This window comes from Dasypus novemcinctus, chromosome 26 (genome assembly GCF_030445035.2).
Source record: "Dasypus novemcinctus isolate mDasNov1 chromosome 26, mDasNov1.1.hap2, whole genome shotgun sequence".
NCBI lineage: Eukaryota > Metazoa > Chordata > Mammalia > Cingulata > Dasypodidae > Dasypus > Dasypus novemcinctus.
In genome coordinates this window covers 22,883,759-22,902,587 of record NC_080698.1, presented here as the reverse complement: position 1 = coordinate 22,902,587, position 18,829 = coordinate 22,883,759, and the positions used below count along the sequence as shown (strand labels likewise).

General features: G+C 39.5%; 1 protein-coding gene across 4 annotated transcripts in view; it reads right to left on the bottom strand.

The window, feature by feature from the left end:
* Nucleotides 1-18,829, bottom strand: part of PTPRG (protein tyrosine phosphatase receptor type G) — a 698,663-nt gene that overhangs the window by 388,902 nt on the left and 290,932 nt on the right. The window lies entirely within an intron of this gene.

Here is an 18,829-nt window from a genome sequence, read left to right as displayed (position 1 = left end):
CTAGTCAACAATTATCATGTTTCATTGCAAGATAAAAATCTTCTTTGAAGAAATACAGGGCTAAGTATCAGGCAATCAGGACCACCAGGTAATATGATTTTAAAATGTCATTTTTATTAAATGGATTCTTTTTGCTTCTTAATGGTGCATAAATCAGATTATGATATCAATGTTAAACAAAATAAATATAAGAAGAAGAAAAGTCGTTCTACAAAAAGTGAATCCTGAATTCCTCTAAGGTAAGATGGTTCAGAGCCCCAGGAGCAGGTGGCTGCCCTAGCAGAGCAGTTGGCAAATGCCTTACCTCAGACGCAGTGTCAAAAGACTCTAAATTTCCTGTATTGAAGAGTCTAGGAAGCTATTAACACTTAGCCCAGTTTCAATGGGCAGTGCAAACGGAGAATTTTTCTCTGTGGGTTGTGGTATTTTGTGTTTGAAATTGGGGAGCATATAAACAGTTCTCACCATGGATTTATTTTGGGGGATTTTGTTGAGTAAGGGGAGAATACAGAAAAGGAGAGGGGAAAAAAAGAAAAAAGTAGAGAAATGGACAAAGGGAAGAGACAAAATAAATTCTGCACACATCATGTAAATTTAACCTTGTGATTTTAAAGCTTCCAAAGGAACTGAAACGTTATACCCCCAAGGATTTTCTTATTTCCAATGTCATTTGATCTGAATTCTGTCACCCAAGTGTGCAAATGATAACACTTTGCAAGCAACAGCAGTCAGTGGAGACAATAGGTAGAAAGCTGCCCAATAATTTTCTGCATAACAAAACTCAAAACTGGAGGCAGCAGAAAGCGGCTGTGGCTCAATCAGTTGAGCTCCCATCTACCATATGGGAGGTCCTGGGTTCGCATCCCGGGGCCTCCTTGTGAAGGCAGGCTCGCCTGCACATTTCAGAGAGCTGCAAGCCCGCAAGCACTGCAGAGAGCCCATTTAGCAAGACGACGCAAAAAAAAGGGAGACAAGTAAAAACACAGAAGAGCATGCAGCGAATGGACACAGAGAGCAGACAACAAGCAAGCCGCAAGGGAGGGAGGGAGAAATAAAAAATAAATACAGACACACAGAAGAACGCACAGCGAATGGACACAGAGAGCAGATGGCAAGCAAGCTGCTGGGGAGGGGGGTAATTTAAAAAAATTAAGAAATTAAACCTACAAAAGGAAGGCAACTCTTTGCTGACCAATCTAAACTTCAGTCTCAATGTCCTGTGGAAAAACATCACAAGAAACACATGTAGTATCAGCATTCTGTAGGGTTTTGCATGAGCCAAAAACTACAAATGTACACAGGCATGGTAGCAAAATATAACTTAACACATAACCCAGAAAAATGTATATTATACCTACAGATAAATAAAGTAGCTTCTGGGTTTATAAATATTCAAATGCAGACTCCAGTGACCTCTGAAACCCATATCAATCCACCTGGTTTTCCTATGAGGGCACCACTGCCTTTATCAGCAGGTAAGAATGCTCAGCTATGTCAAACACATACTATGTGCCAGGCCCAGAGCTAAGAATTCCCTTTGCTTACTTCCAACGACTTTAGCATCTCTAAGAGTAGTTACTGTCGGCATTCCCAGATTATAAAGACGAGGTGACAGGGAAGCAGATTTGGTTCAACTGATAAGAGTATCTGCCTACCACATGGGAGGTCCAAGGTTCAAACCCAGGGCCCCCTGACCCGTGCGGTGAATTGGCCCATGCGCAGTGCTGATGTGTGCAAGGAGTGCCGTGCCATGCAGGGGTGTCCCCTGCGTAGGGGAGCCCCACATGCAAGGAGCGCACCCCGTAAGGAGAGCCGCCCTGCGCAAAAAAAGCACAGCCTGCCCAGGAGTGGTGCTGCAGCAAGATGATGCAACAAAAAAGAGACACAGATTCCCGGTGCCCCTGACAAGAATACAAGCAGACACAGAAGAACATACAACAAATGGACATAGAGAGCAGACAACAGGGGTAGGGGGTAGAGAAATAAATTAAAAAAATAAATCTTAAAAAAAAAACAACAAAGTGAGAGGTGAGGTGAGGTGAGGTTAAATTGCTTGCGCAAGGCCACATCAAGGCCAGTCTACCCAGAGCAACTCTTCTATCCTGCCAGCAAAATTTTTTTTTTAATATGGGAAACAAAGATAATGACAAGTGCCTAAAGTGATATGTTCCTTTTTGTTTTTTTTTTAAGATTTATTTTTTATTTATTTCTGTCCCCTTCCCCCCTGCCCCACCCCCCCAGTGGGCTGCTCTCTGTGTCCATTTGTTGTGTGTTCTTCTGTGACCGCTTCTATCCTTATCAGCGGCACCAGGAATCTGTGTTTCTTTTTGTTGCGTCATCTTGCTGTGTCAGCTCTCCATGTGTGCGGCGCCATTCCTGGTCAGGCTGCACTTTCTTCCGCACTGGGCGGCTCCCCTTACGGGGCGCACTCCTTGTGCGTGGGGCTCCCTGACGTGGGTGACACCCCTGCATGGGGCAGCACTCCTTGGCGCATCAGCAATGAGCATGGGCCAGTTGCACACGGGTCAAGGAGGCCTGGGGTTTGAATCTTGAACCTCCCATGTGGTAGGCGGATGCTCTATCCATTGGGCCAAGTCCACTTCCCTGAAGTGTTCTGAATTACCTTGGGCTTTCTTCCCTGTACCCTGTCTGATGCTTGGTGCCACCTCAATGCCCCTTCCACCAATTTATGGGGTGGAAAATGAGCCGAAAATTCTAAACATAACTCATGAACCTTTGCACAAATTAGCCTCCGGCTGCCTTCCCCTTGGAGACAAGAAGATTAGGGGACCGCCCTGTGACGGATCTGAAGAGGTGCAGTGTTAGGCACTCCAGAAGGGATGGTGAAGGGCAGGCGCACGAGAAGGGCAGGGGCACACATCTTGCAACAGAGTATGGGGACTAACAGTGTCTTCCCCGAGTCTGCAGGTGTGCAACCATTTACAGCCGCCTAACAGGTCACAGGTGTATCTGTGACAGGAGGAGCACGCCTTTAATTGACCGGAGGAGCACAGGTGTATATGTGACGGGAGGGGTGGGGGGAAGGACTGACAACACAGTCACATTGGTAGAAGTCATTTATTTTCCTAATTAAATTCTCAAATTGGTGGGAGTAGCCAATTAAAAGCACAAAGCAAGCCAAGTGGGGAAAATGCAGGTTTTAGAAGTTAGCATCAGCATTATTTTTAAAATGATAATACAGATAAAAGAAGACATTACAACCTTGTGCTGCTTTTTAATGCTTCCAGCTCTGGGTATTAAAAAAGAGAGGGAGAGATTTCTGGCCATCATGATACCATGTCTTTTGATACTTGTAATTTGAGCTGATGCACTCAACTAGACTATTTGTGTTTAAAACTGTGTTAGAAAATTGCATTTTTTTAAAAAGCATTTATAGAGCAATTCCTATTTGCAAAGTGCTTTACAGTAAATTTTTTAAAGTAATTCTTAACAACAATCATGTAAAGTAGGTCAGAGTTATTATCTCTTACACCTCTTTTTTCAAAAGCATGAGTCAAGGAGGGTACAAAATAATTAAGTGATTTTCTGGGGCTTGTACACAAAGTTGGTAGCAGAACTTAGGATGCTACTACATTCACTGAAACCCAAATATTCACTTCATCCCAGTGGTTCTTATTCCCCTTTTGGTTCCGTGTCACAAATTTCCTGAGATCCTTGAGTCAAAGAAAATATACAAATTCCTGGACCCCACACCAAACTTACTGAATTAGAATCCTGGAAGCGGGTTCTAAAAATCTATTCTGTGCCAGAGGTCCCCAGACAATTCAGAGGTCCTCCTTTGGGACCCTCTGCTGATGGGTCTTCAGGAACCTGCAGACAGCATTAGATGAGGAAGCAATGCCGCCAGCAAAGCTGATGCCTTGCCAACGCAAGGCACTCTCTCATGAAGCAGACTTCAAAATATCATGAGATCACTTTTAAGTCACAAGTTTTCACCATGTTCACTCTGAAACACAACTGTGCCATGGAATTCAGCCCTTCTCCTGAAAAAAATTTCCCTGGGTTTCATTTTATCTCAAAATAGCAGCAATTCCATTTCAGCATTCATTTCTCAACTGCCTTCTAATTTTCAGTCTTCTTACCTGTTCCATGAGAAGCAAACAAACCAGGATTTCAATTCAGTCGTTTATGGGGAAAATACAATACACCTAAACACTAGGTGTTTTGACCAGCTGGCTTGCACTATTTAATCTAATACCCCTGAGAAGTGATTTTTGATGTCCCCATATCAGATATTAGAAACACAGAAAGGGCTGAGCAATTAGCCCAGGGACACACCATTAGTGAGTCCCAGAACCAAGGCTCAACCCAGATTACTCTCACCCCATAGCAAACACAGTCATTTCTCTTTCTTTCTTTCTGAATTCCTCCTTTAGCTCTTCATTCGCCTCTATTTAATGAGTTCAGCACCAAGTGGGCCATTAAGAGAAGACCCTCCTTCCGTTTAAATTCCTTATTGATATGCTTTGGCTGGTGATAAACGAGTATCCATTTTAAAAAGTATACAGTGAAGAGAGGCAACACCTGGGAAAAACAAAGCAATCAACCATGTCCAGCCTATTTCCACCACAAATCAGAAAAGATAGGTTTCCACATCAACTCTGAAGTTTGAGATTTCCCACATAAGAGCACATGCTCCAACTTTTCTGGCCAGGAATACCTGAAGTATAATCTACAGAAAAATAACAAAAGGGAAAAAGATAAAGTCAGGATAACAAAGAAATGGAGAAATAAGGAAACAATCAAGGAAGTAATCTCTAGCAATATAGGTGGAGTGAGAAGCTTCAGAGATCTGTGCCCCCACAGATGCTTTCAACCAACAGCAAAACCTGGAAGAAACAGCTTCCTTAAAGCTCCAGAAAACGTAAAATAAGTGCAGTAATGCGAAACACTGAGTTAAGAAAAGGGCTACTTAAGGAGTAGGATCTTGAGGCACCTTGGCGGGCTCCACCCCCACCTTCACAGGCTCTGCACAGAGCTGACCCATGCTACCAGGGTGGATCCTGGGTTCTGGTTCTGGAGGAAAAAGCTCATGCACATACTGAGAACAGGTTTGTTTGGGTCCACTCTTTCCGGTGGTGGCCGGAGGGACGCATATATCAGAACTTCCCCTGCATGTAGAATGAGAGTTCTTAACCAGGGGCTCTCAAACAGGGACCCAAGGGGTCCACGGAAAGATTTCAGGGGGTTTGTGAGCTTAAATAGAAAAAAAATCAACTTGTTATCTTTTCTCTGACTTCTAACTAAAACCTAGCATTTCCTTCACTTATGAATGTATGCAATAAATTACAATAGTATTCATTTCATATCACATTACAGTTGTTGCATATCTCAAAAAATCGCTTACACTCATCTATACCTCGAAATTATGGTACTGTTAGACCCAGCTCTAGCTGACAGCCATAAATCTGCCATTATATTCTGAGAAGTGGTCCATGGTTTTCACCTGACTGGTAAAGCGGTCCATGGAACAAAAAAGGTGAAGAACCCCCAGTGTAGAAGGAAGCTCGCAGAGCTCTCTTACACAGTGCCCTGGAGAACAGTCAAGAGGGATTGCTGACCATAGGACAAACAGTGCAGTGAGAGGAAACTGTTTCCTAGAGAAGAACTGACATTCCTATCCATGTAAAGGGGGGAATTCCTAGGGCCACACATATGTGCCCAAGACAAAACACATAAGCAGAAAAGACCAGGTACGTCCTTATGCTATGGACTGAAGATATTCTCTAAACTCACTGTATGGATAAGCCCTGAAGGAGAGCACTTGCATGGGTCACCTGCAAAGACTGGGAAAGGTGTTTTCTTGTTTTCCTTCTTTTATTATATTTTTGTTAGCTCCTAGAATTCAGGGAAAGCTTTCTCATAACACTACCTGCAAAGAAGCTTAAGGAACAGATACCTCTGAGTCTAAATTCCAATGATAACACATGAAAATATCAAAATGCCCATGTTTCAAGAGAAGATTACAAAACATAAAGAGAAACAGGAAGCAACAGCCCAGGCAAAGGCGAAAATTGACGAATCAGAAATTACCAACGAGGAGAACCAGACCTAGGGCTTTCCAGACAAAGACTTCTTTAAAACATCCCTAAATATATTAAAACAACAGCAACTAAAGAAAACCAACAATAGAGAAACCCGAAGGGACTACCAATAGAGAGATTAAGAATTCTCTAGAGGGGTTTCAAAGCAGATTGAAGTTGACAAAAGAAAGAACCAGTGGATTTGAAGATAAGACTATTGAAATCATCTGGTATGAAAGAACAAAGAAACATGAAAACAAGAATTAAGAAAAATGCGCAGAGCCTGAGGAACCCCAGGCACCCATCAAGCATACAAGTCCCATACACACTGTGGAATACGTATGCACATTCCCATTCACACGGTGGGAATCAAAGGAGGAGAAGAATGAGAGAAAGGAGTAGAGAGAATATTCAAATAAATGATGGCTCAAAATTTCCAAATTTAAAGAAAGACACCTATATACACATCCAAAGGCACATGAAACTCCAAATAAACCGAAATAGACCCACACTGTGCCATGTTATAATCAAATTGTCAAATGCCAAAGATAAAGCGAGAATTCTGAAAGCCACAGGAGGGAAGCAATGTGTTCCCCACAAGGACTAGGCAGTGGGGAGACATATTTAAAGTGCTGACAGTACAAAACTGCCCACCAAGAATTCTGCATCTGGCAAAAACTATCTTTCAAAGATAAGGGAGGAAGAAAGGTATTTCCAGATACACAAAAGCTATGGGACTTTGTCATCATTAGACAGGCCCTATAAGAAATACAAAAGGGAGTCCTTTTTAAAAGAAAGGACATTAGACAATTTCTACACAAAGAAATAAAGATCTCTGGTAAAGATAATGATATAGGTACATATATAAATACCAGCACTATTGTATTTGCTATTTGTAACTCCATTTTTTACTCCCTACAGGATCCAAGAGGCAAATGCTTAAAACATAATGGTAGGTTTGATTCAATGGATAGAGTGTCCGCATACCACAAGGGAGGTCAAAGGTTCAAACCCAGGGCCTCCTGACCCATGTGATGAGCTGGCCCACGCCCAGTGCTGATGCATGCAAGGAGTGCCGTGCCATGCAGGGGTATCCCCCACGTAGGAGAGACCCACATTCAAGGAGTGTGCCCTTTAAGGAGAACCGCCCAGCATGAAAAAAGTGCAGCCTGCCTGGAGTGGCGTGGCACATATGGAGAGCTGACGTGACAAGATGACGCAACAAAAAGACACAGATTTCCGGTGCCGCTGACAAGAATATAAGCAGACACAGAAGAACACACAGTGAATGGACATAGAGAGCAGACAACTGGGGGGGAGGGCGAGGAAGGGGAGAGAAATAAAATGAATAGTAAATCTTTTTTTTTTTAATGTAATGATAAGTCAATGGTTTTGGATTTATAATTTATAAATACATAATTTGTGATGAGAACTACATAAAGGTAGGGGGATATAGGGATACAGGAACATAATTCGTGTATGTTATCAAAGTTAAGTTGGGATTAAAGCAAACAAGATGTTTGTAGATAAGTATTTATTTCCCATGATAACCACGAAGAAAACATTAAAGAATATTCAACCTCATTGAGACAGAAAGTAGAGTACCGGTTACCAGGTGCTGGGAGCAAGGACAATGGGAAGTTCATGTAAAAGGAGTGTGGGATTTCAGTATGGCATGAAGAGAAAGTTCTAGTAATGGATGGTGATGAGGGTACCGCAACACTGTGACTATGAGTAATCCCAGTGAATGGGAGCGGCTGGGCAGGAAAGATTTATGTTGTATATACGTTCACATAATTAAAGAAGAAAGAGAAACGAAAGATATAATGAAAATTGAATACAATATGTGATACTGGGGAAACGGACTTTGGCCCAGTGGTTAGGGCGTCCGTCTACCACATGGGAGGTCCGCGGTTCAAACCCCGGGCCTCCTTGACCCGTGTGGAGCTGGCCATGTGCAGTGCTGATGCGTGCAAGGAGTGCCGTGCCACGCAAGGGTGTCCCCCGCGTGGGGGAGCCCCACGCGCAAGGAGTGTGCCCGTGAGGAAAGCCGCCCAGCGTGAAAAGAAAGAGCAGCCTGCCCAGGAATGGCGCCGCCCACACTTCCTGTGCCGCTGACGACAACAGAAGCGGACAAAGAAACAAGACGCAGCAAATAGACACCAAGAACAGACAACCGGGGGAGGGGGGGAAATTAAATAAATAAATAAATCTTTAAAAAAAAAAAAAAATATGTGATACTGGACAGGATCTAAGAATGAAGAAAAGGGGAGCAGATGTGGCTCAAATGGTTGAGCTCTTGCCTCCCTCGTGGGAGGTCCTGGTACCTCCTGGAAAAAACAAAACAACAAGCAAAACAAATGAAAAAAACCAACTCAGGGAAGCCAATGTGGCTCAGTGACTGAGTGCCAGCTTCCCACAAGCAAGGTCCTAGTTTCAACTAGTTTCAATCCCCAGGTACATAAAAAAAAAAGAATGAAGAAAAGGCTCAAAAGGACATTATTGGGGCATTAAAAAAAGTGGAATATAGGATGTAAGCATCATATCAATGTTAAATTTCTTAAACTTGATAACAGCACTTAAGGTGAATATCCTTATTTAAAGCAAATATAAATGGCAGTATTACGTGTTCAAGGGGTAGGATGTGCACAATCTGCTCTGAAATGTTTGTTAGACAGACAGAGAGACAGACAGAGACAGATAGATAAAAGGGCAGGGAGGGAAGGAAAGTCAAAGGTGACAAAATGTTAAGATGTTACAATTTATGGATCTGGATATCTGGGGACAGGGGGTATGCTGAGTTCTCTTTATGGGGCTTGTGTTATTTTTGCAACTGTACAAGTTTGAAATTATTTCAAAATAAAAAGTTGAAAATAAAAGATTTAGGTGATACAAACAATCATGTCAATAAGCTAAAGAAGAAAAAGCATATGATCACATCAATGGCACAGAAAAAGAGATTGACAAAATTCATCACACATTCATGATAAAAACTCTCAGTGTAACAGTTTAGTATTATTTACATATTCCAAAAATATATATTGGATTATGTTTGTAAACTGACCTGTTTACACATTAGATTGTATTGGATTCAGAGGTTTCACTCTTAATTGATTAAATAACGATTAAGGCTTTGATTGGGCCACATCGGTAGGACGTTGAGTCCCTGCCCCCTTGGTGGGTGGAGACTCACAAATAAAACTATATACAGAAGCACAGAGGAGTTAGTTGGAGTTTTGATGTTGAAGGTCTGAGCTGGAGCCTGGGAAGTAAGCACACAGAAGAGGACAGCAGCTGAGCCCAGAGAGAATCAAGCCCCAGGGAGAGAGACAGAGCCAGTCACCTGAGAGTTTACAGAGGGTCTTGTGGAGAGAGCAGGACAGCTGAGTCCAGAGAGAAACAAGTCCTGGGTAAAAAGGAACCCAGGAAGCCTGAACTCTTGGCAGATGTTGGCAGCCATCTTGCTCCAACACATGGCAATAGACTTTGGTGAGGGAAGTAACTTATGCTTTATGGCCTGGTAACTGTAAACTTCTACTTCAAATAAATACCCTTTATAAAAGCCAAGAGATTTCTGGTATTTTGTATCAGCACTCCTTTGGCTGATTAATAGACTCAGCAAGTTAGAAATTAAAAGGAATTGCTTTAACTTGTATCTACAAAAAACTAACAGCTGACATCATTCGTAATGATGAAAACTAAATGCTTTACCCCTAAAATTAGGGAAAAGACAAGGTTGTTCACTCTCACCACTCTTATTTAACATTATACTGGAAGTTCTAGCTACTGCAATAAGGTAAGAAAAATAAACAAAGGCACACAGAAAGAAAGGGAAAAAATAACACTATTTCTATAGTATATGACATAATAGTCTACACAGAAAATCACAAGCAATCTACAAAAAACTCCTAGAATACACAAGTTCAGCAAAGCCATAAGATAAAAGATCAAAATAAAGAAATCAATCATATTTCTGTATATTAACAATGAACACACAGAAATGAAAACTGTACCATTTACTCCAAAGAAAATTAAATACAAATACACTAAATAAAACATGTATAGGATCTGTATGCTGAGAATTACAGCTGTTGAAAGGAATAAAAGAAGACCTAAATAAATGGGGAAAAGTGCTCTGCTCATAGAATGTGTGACTCAACCTAGCAGAAATGTCAATTCTCAAATTGACTTATAAGGTTAATATAATTCCTATCAAAATCCCAGCAAAGTTTTAATAAGCACAGAAAAAGCTCATTATAACATTTAAAAGGAAAGGCCCAGACCCCAGAAAAGCTAAAACAATCTTGAATAACAAAGAATAAGTGAGGATAACTCTACCAGACAATAAGACTTCCTGTATACCTAGAGTAACCACAAATCTGTGGTACTGGCAGAAGGACAGACACATAAATCCACAGAACAGATTAGAGGAACTAGAAATAGACCCACACAATTGTTTTGTGACAAAGGTTTAAAAGCAGTGCACTGAAGGATGGACAGCCTTTTCAACATAATGCTCCAAGAACTGGATGTCCACAGTCCCAAAATATGAGGCCTATACCTCACACCTTATACAAAAAACTAACTCAAAATGGATCACGGACCTAAATGTGAAATGTAAACTATAATACTTTCAGGCAAAAATATAGGAAGAAATCTTTGGGACCTAGGGCTAGGTAAAAAGTTCTTAGACTTGATACCAAAACACAATCCATACAGGAAAAATGGATGAATTGGACCTAATTAAAATTTAAAATTTTTGCTTCTGAGGAAGCCCATATTAAAAGGGAAAATAAAGGCAAGTTACAGACAGGGAAAAAATATCTGCAAATCACATATTCATCAAAGGACTAGTATCTAGAACATAAAAGGAACTCTCAAAAATCCAACAGTTAAAAAATCTAATTAGAAAATGTGCAGAAGACATGTACAGATATTTCACTGAAGAGGATCTGCAGATGATAAGTAAGCACATGAAAAGACATCAACATCATTAGCCATCAGGGATATGCAAATTAAAACCAAAATGAAATAATCACTACACATTTATCAGCACACAGAAAATAAAAAAACAGTGATAATACCCAAAACTGACATAAGATGTGGAGAAGCTAGATCACCTCCATACACTGCTGATGGGAATATAAAATAGCCTCGCAGTTTCTTATAAAATTAAACATGCAACTACCGTATGACCTACCAACTGCACACTTGGTGATTTATCCCAGGGAAATGAAAACCTAGGTCCACACAAAAACCTGAGCTTGAATGCCCACAGCAGCTTTACCTGGGATAGCCAAACACTGAGGGAAACCAGATGTCCTTCCATGAGTGACTGCGTAAACCAATTATGGCATATTCCCTTGGAATATGGCTCAGCAGTGAAGAGGAACCCTCAACTGATACACAAAATGACTCGGATGAATCTACAGGGAATTATGTTGAGTGGAAAAAGTCAATCCTCAAGGATTATATCCTGTGTGATTCCATTTATGTAACGTTTTTGAAGTAACAGACTCTTTAGAAATGGAGGAGAGATCAGTAGTTAAGGACAGAAGTTAGGGATGGGCCCATCAAAGGGAAGTAAGAGGGATTCTTGTGGTGTTGGAAGTGTTTATGTAGTACCTTCACTGTGGTGATGGATGAATGAACCTGTTCAAAACATAATATACACACAGGCACACCTGCAAATAAGTATCAGTAAAACTGGAGAAACCTGAATAAGATCAGTGGATTGTATCATTGTCAATGTGATAGCATACTACAGTTATTCAAAATGATATTGTTGGGGGAAACTGGCCAAGATCTCTGCACTATGTCATACAAATATAAGTGTAGCTATGATCTCAAAAAATTTTCTTAAAAAAAAATAAAAGATGTAGGCTGCTAACGAGGACAGAAAGAGCCTTGAAGGGTGGGATCCTTGGATGTAAATTATATCCCTTTTGAATTTCTCAAAGCCAACCCAGATGGAGTGTTTGAAAAGCAAACAATTCCTTTTTAACCCGGTCTGCCTCCTGAAAAGCAAACAATTCCTTTTTAACCCGGACTGCCTCCTGAAAAGCAAACAATTCCTTTTTAACTCGGACTGCCTCCTGATACAGCATCTTCTCAATTGAGATGTGAAAGAACACACCAAATACTTCCAGAGCTCACCCAGATAACTTCCTATTGCTTATCTACAGCAACAAGAGGCCAGTACAACATAAAAACTAAACCACTTCAATAAATTCCAAACTTCATTTTTATCAATTGATACAGCCTCTATTTACAATTAAACTTTTCCTGAAAGTGCTTCTCAGAAGCCCAATAAACAGATATTTAGAAACACAAAACTTGACTTTCCTAAAATGAAATGCTCTGCTGGTGATATTTTCAAAGTCAAAAGGTGGCCTCCCCTGTCTAAAGACATGTGGATAACTGCTCCTTAGTTTATAAGGTTAAAACCTTACACATTTATATGCACAGCATGCAATTTTACAAGCTAGGAAACCTGAGGCAAATCATTAGCTGCTCTGTAAACTTAATCACTGGCAAGATAGGCTGGCAGATCTAAGGAAGATTAAAAGGAGAGAGAGAAAAGTATTCTGATACCCCAAAATTACTACAATCTATTGCTAAGAAGGAAACAGCTGGCTTAGAGAAGAAGATGTGAGGTTTATCTGTTTGTGGTCTCTTTCTCGAAAAGGATAGAAAGATGGCCCCAAAACTGCCCATGTCAATCTCTTTACTGTATTTCAAAAGAGCAGATTCCTGGGATCCCACCCAGACCTAACAAATCAGGGTAAAGCTCAGGAAAGACTTAGTTAGAAAGATAACAAGTGACTCTTACACACTCAGAACTTTCAGAACACCTAAAAATACTTGGTTGCTTATAAATGACTAATATCATCATCATATGGAGCAGTGGTTTCCATTGGGGGGAGAGGGGGTAGATTCAGCACCCCAGGGCATATTTAGCAATGTTGGGAGACGTTTTTATTTATTTGTTTGTTTATTTATTTAAAAGATTATAATTTATTCACCTCCACCCACCCCCAGCTGTCTGCTCTCTCTGCTTATTCGCTGTGTGTTCTTCTGTGCCTGCTTGTCTTCTCTTCAGCTGGCACCAGGAACCGATCCTGGGACCTTCCGAGTAGAAGAGAGGTGCTCAATCTCTTGCACCCCCTCAGCTCCCTGGGGAGACACTTTTAGTGACATACCTGGAGAGGGGCACATTACTGGCATCAGATGTCTGAGGCCAGGGACACTGTTAAACACAGGGCAGTCCCCAAAACAAAGAATTGTCTGGACCACACTATCAAGAGTGCTGAGGCTAAAACACCCTGACATAGGATACTTGAATTGGGTTTAATGAAACTGGAATACTAAGACACAACGAGTATATATACAAACTTATTAATAAGTTTGCTAATATGTGCTAATTGCTGCTAATAGGGGACCATAGATGACCTGCAGGCACTGATAGCTCCTTCTGGCATACTCCCTGGATGATCTGAATCTGACCCATCCCAAGAAGGAAAGAAAAATTTTGTGACCATTAATATCTAAAAGCATCAATTCTGGAGTCACAAAGTTCAAGTATGAATCCCAGTATGGCCACTTAATAGCTAGATGGCACTGAGCTAGGTAATTAATAATCTTTGGCAATTCTCAGTTGTTTTTCTTCAATCTGTAGAAGGAGTTAAAAACTGCTTTTCCCTCTAAGAGACATGGAGAAAATGAAAATAAATAAGATATGGCTGTCAAAGAATTTAGCATAGGTCTCAGATACTAAATGTGTTTTGTTATTGATTATATATTCTCTCACATTCTTCCCTTTTTTTTACGTCTCAGCTGCCAGTCAAGTAAACTACTTCTGACTCTCCATCTTTCTCAGGTTAAAAGTTGGTTGCCTTTTTAACTAGTTTATCTCCCAGCCTTAGAAAATAGCTATTTGTGTCTAGTTAGCCTGTAAACTTAGTTCCAGTTGGTTTCTGTGTGGTCAGCTCCACCAGCATCTCTATCTTCCCACCTCAGTCTACTACCACCCTCATATAAGGTACACACTTGACTATGAGGAAACCACCTTTCCTCTACCCAAGCCGTATCTCACTCAAGGAACACCAGAGAAATATCTGACAGACATTTTCTGTAAGAGGTGACTGTAAAAAAAAAATAATTCTTTCGACCCCTAACTATTCAGACCCCTATGCTCAGGTTAGACATCCAGCTGACGAATCAAAGGTGAGTCAACACATATTTATAGCATACCACTGAGAACCTGGCAACACTGGATACTAAGCTTAAAGTGGTGAACACAAAGTTATGGCACCTCAGGACAATCACTGTTTCGAAGAACATGTTTGCACCTTAAGACTCCAAAGTGCAGTGGGGCAACTACTTAGTGAAGGCAAACATTTCAGTTAAAGGAAATATTACCCAGTCTTCAAGGGGACCTTTGCATGAGGTATCAAGCTGCAGAAGCAACTGAACAAGAGGCAGATTATGCCTTTTCCAACTACAACTGATAAAACCCAACCATTCTGGGTCTTATTTGCTCAGCTGTAAAAAAAGAAAAAGGAAAAAAAAGATAATAATACTAACTATCTCGTGAGGTTCTTATGAGGATTGAATTAGTTATTACATATAATGCACTTGAACAGTATCTAGTGCACAATTAATAGTCGCTATTCTTACCAGCATAGAAATTAGATATTTACAAACTTGAATCCTGCATTCTTGATTCCTGAACATGTCTACCAGAACATCTTTTAGTGGCTGCAAAAATATTCACTCTTCTAAAATATGCTACATCCTAAAACCTTGGTAAGTTCTTAAATTTTCAGCACTGAGAGCACTCCAATTAGAACTTCCTCCCCTGTCGCACATGGCTGCCGGCAGCACTCGTCCACACTTCATCAGCAGTTGCCGATAATGACGTGTCACCTATCTAGATAACAGTCTAAATGTAATAACATCTGTTACATCTCAGTGCAAGAAACTGGGAAAGGAGATTTTGAAGACATAAGAGTTTGATTCTTTTTCCCTATTATGCCATCTCCTTAGAGCTAGTAGCCAGCCTAAATCCTTAGGACTGCCTTATTAAAAACTAAACAAATTGAAAATTAATAAACATAGAGTAATAAACAACGGGAGTGCTACAAGTATCTACCTCAGCATCACAATCACAGTACAGTGTGGGTGCCAACCCTGATTTCTACTACTTTAACGAGTTGGGTAGATTAGAGAATGTTCTTTGAGATTTACTTTCTCCTTTGCAAAATGAAGATAATACTAATTCAAAAGGCTATTGAGGAGATTAAATGAAAATTTTTCTTAAAACAAAAATAGCACATTGTCTAGCACATAACCCACACTCAGTAAATCTCACAGAACAGCCATGAACTTATGGGGGGGAATCAACTGAACTTATTTACACTGAAGAAGAAATAACCGTTTGTCTTAACAATTTAGTAAAACAAAACTTCTTTAGGAAAAAAAAATACTAACTTTCCAGAAGGACTGCACAGAATCTGTAAGGGGATCTCTTACACTGACTAAATTCACTGAAGTTTGAAACTGAATGTCTTCCCATATTAACATGACGGCCAAATTAGGTACCTAATATCTAATGGTTTACAAACCAAATCTTGAAGAATCTTGATGACTAAGACTCTTCTAGTTTAAAACCTACTTCTGGTTATCTCTAATTCTTTCAGTTACCCCTTGGTGCCTTCCAGAAGGAAAGCATCTTCATAGGAATATTTCTTGATCTTGAACATTATTCTCCGAATTACATAACTCATCACCATCATTAAGTGACTGCCAGGTTGGCTCACCAAAAAGTGACTAAGACTAAATGGATTTTTTTAAGTCTGCAGAAGCTGTGTTTCTACTATCAGACAAAAATTAAAATTATTTGCACATAGAAAACCACATAGATCTGCATTATTCAGATAATCCAGAAAAGGGTCTCTCAGGTGTTAGAGCTAAGATAAAACACATTCTGAGATGGAGGACAAGAAGGGTCCGTGAAATATTAAATTCAAAGAATTATAAACAGATACAACTAACTATTCCTATCCACAAAAACATCAAATTTTCCAGAACCAGTGGTATAATATTAAACTTGTCAAAGTTTGTAAAAGTGCATTACACCTCATTATAAAATAAAGAGCCATTTTTTTACTGGTATAAATTAATAGTTCAAACATTATTTTCAGAACACTCCTCTTTTTTCTCACACGTAGATAAGCAATGTCTTGTATAAAACTCAGTGGCAGGTGAAAACTACCCATATGCTTTCAAAAGAGTGAGCAGTGAGATGGATTTCAAAACTGAATGCTAAAATAGGGCTCAAGCTGGGTTCAGGTTTTTTAAGTCTTTTTTTTTTTTTTTTTTTAATTAAAAAACCCTTCCTAAAATTCAGGAGTTCCAGAAGGGGACTTGATTTCAATCCTCTGGATGGTTTAGAAAAAGGGGTAGAACATAGAAACATAGCTATTTCAAGGAATGCCTACAATCTGTTTGTTACCAAAGATTCCAGATGTCTTTGCTCAAAGATTATGCAGTTGTTGAGTTAGAACCTGAAAAGTAAATTGGCAAAAGCTGACCAAAAAAACAAAGAACAAAAACAAAAAACCCACAAGTACTTCCATCTCCCATTACACCTTGTGTGGTAAAATGCTGGGCTTAGTTCAACCAACAGGCAAAAACAGGTACTCTTATAAAAGGGAGACAAGGAGGAATAGAGTGTAGAAATGATTACATCCTTTGCTAAATTTGTTCCTGTAGCTACATTTGGCAATTCAGTTGACCTAACACATCAAACAATGGATTATTTTCCATCCAATAAATACCTTAAGAATAATAATTGAGTTTCAAATACGACCTTCAAACTGCAAAATAAATCATACTTCTGCTACTAAAAAGGATGCAACAGCTGTCCCCACATACCCTGTAGAAAAGCTTTAAGTGGGAGAAACTTAAAATATCTTTCCACGATAAGTATGAGAATAGTTATGTGCAAAATCTCATGATTTGGTGGCACCTTAACAGACTACTTGCTGAAACGATTCCGTGTGCTTCTCAGAGAATCCTCCTCATTTCCAGTTTCTCTGACATTGGTTCTATACTTGTTTCCAGGATCAGCTCTGTATTGTAAGACTCCGTGCTTAATTAAATCCAAATTATGAATATGGGCCTGCTGCAAAAGTAACAAGGGAAATAAGCTAAATATCAAAATAACAGGAAGAATATACACATGTGAGTTCATTATGAAAATAGTTCAGCAGAGCATGAACGATTTCAAGGTTGGAGTGTGAGGCCCCCACCCCCACCCCAAGAACCATCCATTTATTGAAGATTCCATTTTAAGACATTATTAACTAACTCTAAGTAGACTGTCCTGTCTAAGCCAGCAACTCACAAAGACACAAATCAGAAATAATAGTCTTTCCTACCAGAAATGTAAAAATCCTAATAGAATAGAACAATACTTAATAGTTAAGTTTTCACTGATCGAGGTATGTTTAACAATTTCATTATCAAAATTTCCCTTTGCTAATCAACTTAGACATGATAGGGACAAATAGCACAGGAATTAGCCTGAAGGGGCTCTCACTAGCTGAATCTGAGACAATCACTTTGAACTCCAAAATAATCGTCATAATAGATTTTAACCCACTAAATCAGGTAACAATACATGAGTCCTGATGAAATAAATCAATGAATGAATAAATAAATAAATAACTGGGAGAGAAAGAAAAGTGCTTCCTTACAGTAGAATACTATCTAAAGTAGAAGAACAGTAGAGTTTACTAACCATTTCTGACCATTTGGCAACCATGATACTGATTGCAACAATCATCAATGGGTACTAAAGGTTTAATGAAAATTAGGATATTTACACAGTTCTAAAGTATCACCCCACAAACAACTTATTAATAAAAACTAGGGAAAGACAGTAGCTTTACAGTTGAGAAATCTGGTAGATACCACCTTCGATTATGAAAGTCTATATCACCAAAAATTGAATAGACTGACAACTGGTTGCTCATGATATAATGCACTGAGAAACATAACATCGTCTGTGATTATTCCCACCACAAATGCATAAACAAAATCTAATCATAAGGAGCTATCAGAGAAGTTTAATCTAAAGGGACATTCTGCAAAATAACTTCTTATATTCTTTGGGGTGTCAATTTTGTAAAATGCAAAGACAAACCCAATAACTGCTCCAGATTAAAGGAGATTAAAAGGAAATGACAAATACAGTATGTGATCTTAGATTGGATCTTAAATTGGGAACTAAAGAGCTACAAAGGACATTATTGGGATAAATTGTAAATTTGCATATGGAATGTAGATGGGATAATTGTATCACATCAAGAATGAATTTCTTATTTAAGTAATTGCACTGTGGTTATTTAAGAAAATGTCCTTTTATCCTAAGAAAGGGATACTGACCTCTTCATAAGAAAAGGGGCCTGATATCTAAGACTTTATACACGCACGCACACACACTGAAAGAGAATGATTTTTTAAACTGGTGAATCAGGAACAGAGGTATACAGGTGGCTTTTGTACTATTCTTTCAAGTTTTCTCTAAGTTTGAAATAACATAAAAATAAAAATTACTCATAAAGAGTGCTCAGAAAGACAAATAATTATTCATTCACTCAGTCACTCATCACATTTTTGAGGACCTTCTAGATCTCTGATTCTGTTTTGAACATATCTCCGTTTCTGGTTTTGGTATGAAAAACTAGGATTTTGAGTAATGTTCCTCCAATATCTTT